Source organism: Xenia sp. Carnegie-2017, unplaced genomic scaffold, assembly GCF_021976095.1.
Source record: "Xenia sp. Carnegie-2017 unplaced genomic scaffold, XeniaSp_v1 HiC_scaffold_23, whole genome shotgun sequence".
Classification (NCBI taxonomy): Eukaryota; Metazoa; Cnidaria; class Anthozoa; order Malacalcyonacea; family Xeniidae; genus Xenia; species Xenia sp. Carnegie-2017.
In genome coordinates, this window is record NW_025813486.1 from 2624778 (window position 1) to 2632329 (window position 7552).

General features: G+C 33.3%; 1 long non-coding RNA gene across 1 annotated transcript; it reads right to left on the reverse strand.

Moving 5' to 3' along the window:
* Positions 1–687: 687 nt before the first annotated feature.
* Positions 688–1464, reverse strand: LOC124448829. The gene is made up of 2 exons (XR_006949271.1): positions 1433–1464; positions 688–958 (listed from the first exon to the last, which is right to left on the reverse strand). It is a non-coding gene; the product is annotated as an uncharacterized LOC124448829 (long non-coding RNA).
* Between the last annotated feature and the right edge of the window lie 6088 nt (positions 1465–7552).

Below are 7552 nucleotides of genomic sequence, written 5' to 3' on the forward strand. Positions count from 1 at the left end.
GCTTTTATTAATCTTGCCATCTTTACGATTGTTGGATAAGCATCTTTGCTGCTGTTGGAAGAAGAACGCCTTTGAACATTGCTTTTATTAATCTTGCAATCTTTACGATTATTGGATAAACATCTTTGCTGCTGTTGGAAGAAGACCACCTTTGAACATTGCTTTTATTATTCTTGTCATCTTTATGGCTGTTAGCAAAGGCATCCTTGCTGCTTTTCGAAAAAGACCATTTGATGGGGCAACAAAGATGGGGAATTATATTTTTGTAGTGAACTGTCTTTTGGTTATTCACTGCAAAAATAACATGCTTCATCTTTCTCTCACTCCTGTGGCAACAATCCTGTGATTACAGAATAGTACGTAAACTGCGTTGAGTTTACATCAGACACCACAAGGTAAGTAAAATTTTTATTTTTCTATCCGAACAGAATTAAAAAAATGGCGATATTAGAATTTTTGTTAGATGAGATTATAACTAAAATATTGTTATATTCTACGATAAAAATGCCGGAATTCGCTTTTTCAAGAGTCTAGATTTCAAAATTTTCTGGGGGAGCATGCCCCCAGACCCCCCTAGCGTTGGCTCGCGCCGAAGGTGCTCGCTACGGCACAGGGCCACGGTCAGCCCAGAAGCTGGATCCGCCCCTGAGTAGGTGAAACCATGATGGCTTAAGATCCCGCGAGATGTGAAGGTCAAAAGTAATTTATTCCTACAAGAGGGACAATTATTAAAATGGTTAAAAACTTTATGCAAATATTTGAAAAAATGGAAAAGTATTGAAGGAATTGTGACATTCTTGTGTCTATTTAAACATGGTGACCATTTCTGTACATATGTCGTTCATAAACTTGATATGCAGCTTTTAAACCACTTTCTAAAGCACCTTGTATCCACTTTCGTGTAAAGGAAATTCCTTCACCAGCGAAATGAACGTTTCCCATAGGCTCCCATAAATACCTAGTTTTGACAAAAAAACAATGTATGTCACGACCAAATAAAAAATTTGTTTGACCTATAAAGTTTATACGAAGCTCAGATATCAACCAAATTTGCCACAATTCTTCAACTTATTAAAAATGTAAGCACATGTTTCTAAGACAAGCTTCAAATACTGTCTTAAAAATTAAAAGTTGAAGTACAAATTTAATTTTTTATGCACCCGGTTCTGATAAATAAGCTGTAAAAAAATGGAGGATTTCAGAATCTTATAAAAATTACGGTAAAAAACTTGTGGCAATGTTGTATTTCATCATACAGTCAAAGTTCGTGGCCAGTACACAACTTGGTATGAACACAACGTGATCTCTCTACGGTCATATTCTATAATTAGTTAATTATGGTTCAGGGTTAGCTATATTTGTAATTTTATGTACTCTAGCTTGTTATGTGTTCTTTCATGAAAAAATTGAATGTTATCCTAAATGATCCTACCTGATGTTGCCGTATTGAGCAGTTTTCATTGCTACACACGCGCCTTGATAAGATGGCAGCCTATACCAATGATGAATTATACAGTTTGATACAATGTCTTCTTTTAATGTTGGATGAATTTCTGCGAGTTGTTCCACTACTTTTCGTTTTACCCAAAAAGCAAAGCCTCCTTGGTCCATAAGTAAATCATTACAAGCCCTTCTTTTGTGCAGGGGTCTTCCGGGGTGACGTAATGAACCTGACCTATGGGAAGGTTTGTAATTGAAAATCCACCTTTGATTCCTTCATCTTCCCAGAATCTTGTTTTGGTTTGAAGAAAGATTTTTGATGAATGCAAGGTAAGAATATGGTTCATAGCTTGAAGGTTTTTTCTTGTCGCCAACTGGGACTTATTGTTGTTAAGCTTTGATTTGAAAGTGATTTGGCGCAAAATATTAGTTGGTGTGGCAACAATTACGGCCTACATAAAACAAAGTAGTAATTTTACCCTTGCAAACACTTACAGATCACGTCTTCACCCAGTCAGGAAAATTGTCTCCATACAGAAAAATTTTGTGTAAAGTATGAAGGAATAACTTATTGCTGTATTATGTAACATTGAAATATTTCGTCTTTTACTGCTGAATCCTTTCGCACTAACCAACGAGGTTTTTCTTGTAGATCATAAAAAGTTCATTATTTAACAGCAAAAAAAGTATTGACTATTGACGCTTATAAATTGCAAGGCGATGGCAACAATAAGTCATATGAAATTGAACAACTCAAGACTTCAATCGTTATTGTGAACTTCTCAAAATGGATGCTTGTGGTATTTACTAAAAAAAAACGTAAGCATAAGTTATTTTTTAAGTTAAATTATTCCCTTACACAGACAATCTTAAAATTGTTTGAAGCTAACATAAAAGCTATTGGTGAGCATTAGGAAGTTTTAACATTAGCTAACAATTGGCAAAATTTTTCAATCAGATAGTAATATAAAATACAAAAAAAAAAGTTTAAAGATTGGTAATCCAAGCATATTTAATGTATAATAATAAAAGTTTCTACAGACTGTATATAAAATTATTTTATTGAGCTCTCAACTCGGTGCTTCGAGCCTTCATCAGAAAGATATAAGAAGTTATATACAGTTCTTTTTCATTTGTGGACGCTTAGAGCGTCTAATTGGATTAGCGCGTGGTTTAATGTGATTGGATGGTGTGGAATGCGTTGTCATGGGTATTGGTGTATTGTGATTATGACTGTTGATAATATTATTAGAGTGCATTGTTGTAGTTTTGGCGTTGTTTGTAGTTTTTTTTTCCTTTTTCTTTCGTTGTGAGTATATGATGGGTATTCCAGCTACCACACGACTTACTTATGACGTTGGTTAAAGGTTGTGAGAACGTCAGGTCCGACCTAACCTTTTCACGACGTTCGCACTACTTTAAGTGATTATTTTGACGTTGTACTGAAGTTGACACAACGTTTGTTAGCGACGTAGAAATTAACCGTTCAAGCAACGTTCATAGAACGCTGAAGTCTGAAGTTATAGCAACGCTGGAAACAACGTTGAAAGCCTGGTTAATAAGTGCTTGCATATGTTAGTGTAATCAGTCCTAAAGTCATGTTTTTTATGATATAGTTGCTGCTGCGACTGTCCAACGACACTCACACAACTTCTACTGATGCAAAATTGAGAGGTTTGCGTAATCAGTCAATGTTCCCAAGACATGTGTTTATCATATATGTTCAAAAATGTATTTTAATTTTTTTCTAAAAGGGAAAAAAATAGTTTCCTAAATGCATTTCAAGAAAATTTTAAGATGTTCAAAGAAATATTTTAAGAAAATATATGATAATTTTTGTTCTTCTGAATTCTACATATCTCATTTCAGACAAAAAACTGTGCTTTTTATTTTTTGAAATAAATTTTTATTTTCAATTGTAATTTTACTTTTACATAGATGAGCATTTACATTGACAAGCATTTGGTTTTATGCCAAATGTCATTTGGAATATATTCCATCTATATATATATACATATTTATAATTATGTTTAAGATTAGCACGCATTCATAAGCAAAATAAAATATTTTCATAGTTAAGAGTTCTGAATGATTTTTCTTTTTTACAATTTCAGATGGCCAAGTTTGCAGTTGTTGTATTTATTGTTTAAAAACTGTTGAAAATGTGTTCTAAATATGGATTGAGACCATCAACAAGGTGAAAACAAATGAATAATCTCTTTTTATAGCCAGTGGCAAAGCCAGTCTTATTATTCATTCCTGTTATGTAAATTTGTTGGAAAAACAACAGATTTCTAAAGAAATGAATGATGATAATGATTTGAAATTTACATTGCTAGACTAAAACTTAGGGCTGGCTCTGCTGATGTTTATAGCAAATATTTCAATATACCCAGTTTTTTCTTATGAAATTGAAGACATAAGCTTTATTAGGTGTGCCTACTGCAAAGTTTACAGCTCCTTGACTGTTGTGAATGTTATTTTGTAATATTCATACAAATAGTCTTCTATAAGCATTAACAGACTTAATTCAGCTATTTTATATAAACGAAAGTAGATGTATGTATTTTAATTAAGTTAATTTCACAAAGCTCTGGATTAACAGCTCTACAGTTCTTGCTACTTGTTATTCAAAAGCTTTATTGCCATTTATTACGTAATTTGTAGTTCTTCATCTGTTCGTAGACAATTACAAGAGAGCTGTTAGAACTGAATTGTTGAGTTTTTACATGTTGAGTTTCTATCAAAATTGTTGAATATTAATTTTCATGATATAGTCAAAACAATAAGAGCTTGTACGTAAAGTAAGATGTTCCTTTACTTTTTATCAAGTTATGAGAGTAACGTCGGAGAAGACATCACAACGCCGTTACTTCCAGTTGCACATAAATACTCATTATCTTTACAGAAAATTATGCCACAGCCAGCATTGGTGTATTTCAACTGAAAAATTTAGTTTTAATGCTGGAATATTGTTTTAAATTTGCTATTGTTTCACTTATGTTGGCTTTACCTAACCAATACCTTGAGATTCTACTTAGCTAGTCCAATTTAGGAACTACTTAGCTAGTTAAATTTTCATTTCTTATCCGATTCTTTATCTGATTGAAAAGTTTTTCATGGTCATACGGTCATACCAAACTTTAAATTTGCCTAGCGGTAACAACTAACCATGCCATGGGTTTTCATTGGGTAGATTCAATCCAGTGTAACGCTTTGTAATCATCGTTGTGGTACTAAATCTCGGCGTATAATAAACAAACTTGGAAAAAGGGAAATTTTATCACAGTTAAGCCTTTAAAGGAAGAAAAGCCAAACAGTGTTTAAAGGTTAAAAGATAAACTGAACAAATCCTACACACCATAAGCAATACCACAAAGAACATAACCTTCACTAAAGACGAAAAGCACAACAACAAACAACTTACCTTACTCGACATCCTACTAACCTGAGCAGGTGAATGTACACTAAACACACAAGTATACCGCAAAACCACCCATACAGACCAAATACTCGATTTCAAAAGCAATCATCCAACACAACACAAAATAAGCTGCATTCGAACACTTTTCAACAGGATAAACTCTCATTGTAATACCGAAGAAGCCAAGAAAACAGAACGCAACTATATACTCCACATTTATTAAAAACAATTACCCTAGAAACTTCATAAACAAAACTATAAACAAAATACAAAACAAAACACAAACCGACAAAAGTAACAAGAAACCAGACGAAACAGTAAAAATCGTCACATTACCATACATAAACGGAACATCTGAAACGACTGCCAGAATTCTTCGACCATTTAATATTAACGTCACTCCCAAACCTACACAAAAACTTAAACCATGTTTCGCCAAACATATAGACAAAACATTACACTCTAATAATAATAACACTAGTCATATTCACAATACACCAATACCCATGACAACGCATTCCACACCATTCAATCACATTAATCCACCCGCTAATTCAATTAGACGCTCTAAGCATCTACATATGAAAAAGAACAGTATATAACTTCCTATATCTTTCTGATGAAGGCTCGAAGCACATAGTTGAAAGCTCAATAAAATCATTTTATATACAATCCGGACAAAATTTTTATTTTTATACAGAAAAATAAATGCATGCGCTGATTGGTCTATTGCTGTGTTTGCATTAGCCTGTAAAACGAATTTGAGCTCAACCAACAAAATCAATCAATCAATCAATAAGAATTTGCAAATTAATGCTTTTTTCAAATGTTTTCCATTACTTTTATTTAGTAAAAGAAATAAAAGATGTTTTTGTGTTTGCACAGTCTTGTGCAAACCTCGGAGACGTTTATACGAACTCTGGAGCAGGTGCGGGCCTGGACCTTTCGTCTGGGGTTTGCACTGATCTGCTCTTGATTTCTCTGAAAGGTCTCCTCGGTTTTCATCAGCCTGTGCAAACACGGATAAATCTTTCTTTTCTTAAATACATTAAATTTTAAAAAAATTTTCATATACACCTCCTCCTCTTCTACATAAATTTATACAACTCTAAAACAAGGGGACATTTAGAAAAATATGTCGATATTGTAATTCCTAGACCATCTTTGAATATGTCGTAAACAAACATGAAAAAAGTTCAAAACTACCATTATCATCAACAGCTTTTTAAAGCTTTCACAAAAACGTCCAGAAATATTTTACTTCGATTTTTATTTATGCATGCGAAGGACAGTTTTTGATTTCCTGCATTCTTATTGGCTGCCACAGCGGGCGGCTTTTTACGATATTATGACCGTAGTCGACGAGTCATTTCTATCAAAAAATTTGCTTGGAAAATCAAATTTTTTAAATTTATTTAAGTACCGTGTAAATAGTTTGAAGAGAAAGCAAAATGTATTTAGGTGATACTCATCATAGCAAAAGTGAATTTTACTATTCAGAGAGAGTACACTTAATAAAATAGGATTAATTTTCCTCTCAACCAGCCACGTCGAGCAATTTAAAACGCGATTATTTTTGTTTATAAAAATAAGAAATATTTTCACTTAGTCTCAAAAGCATCTTCACGTTCATGGAAGATTACTTCAGACATTTGCTCAAAACATTTCTTTTTCTTCGCAAATTTAAAAATTAAAATTGACTGTTGTAATTTCAAACTACGCCTTTATTTGTTTATTCTGTAGAATAACAAAACAAATCAACATAGACAACTAACCAGAAAGATGTTTTGATATTCATCAGTAAATTGAAAACTATATCATCAAAATTTACAAGATATATATCATAGAAATATGCAAAACTTCTGTTTTTCATTAGTGAAGCAAAGTCTTTAACCAGTTCCTTTATGAACATCTACACTATAGATGAATATACTGAAGATATGAATCGTTTGTTGATACTTTGTTGTAGACCGAGAATTCATCTTCGAAAAATGCCTCGCGGAACAGAAATTGGCTTTGCCAACTTCAACTTTTATATGACGATACAACAAGCTATCTCATTTCTCAGTCATTACATAAGCACAGATAATACAACATTAGTGTTAAAACTCTCCACCGGTTTTCCTGTACATTTCATTAAAACTTTGTCCAAATCAGAAGTTTACTCATGCGCTGAGAAATTCATTGCGGTTCAGGAACGACACCCCCTATTAAGTCAACAGCAAATGATCGAACTTCCCGCTTTAATTCCACGAGAGATGCGTTACCCAGTCTAATGCACATAACACAGATTGCAATCCACTGCAGACGCGGATGTCTCGCTGTGGGCAGTGTAGTAGTTGAACAATTACTGAACAAGTTCGCAAAGTAAAAGGTTAAGCAAACATTTCCGACTAAATTAATTTCGGTTTACTAAGCTTACCTTTCCTTTATAAACAGTTGGTGTACCACTATTTGAATAGTACGACACCTCTTTAAAATCTTTTAGCGGACAATCATCTCTACACCAGTAATTTATTTCATATACTTGCTTCTTGTATTCTATGTCATCTGTACTTAATATTCCACTGTTGAAAAACGATTTTGGCAAATTGTGCATGCCACCTTTCAAACAATGCATTTCAGTAGAATGCCATTTTCCCAATGGAAACGAAAGATAGTGTTCAAGTGATTGGTCAAGATCACACG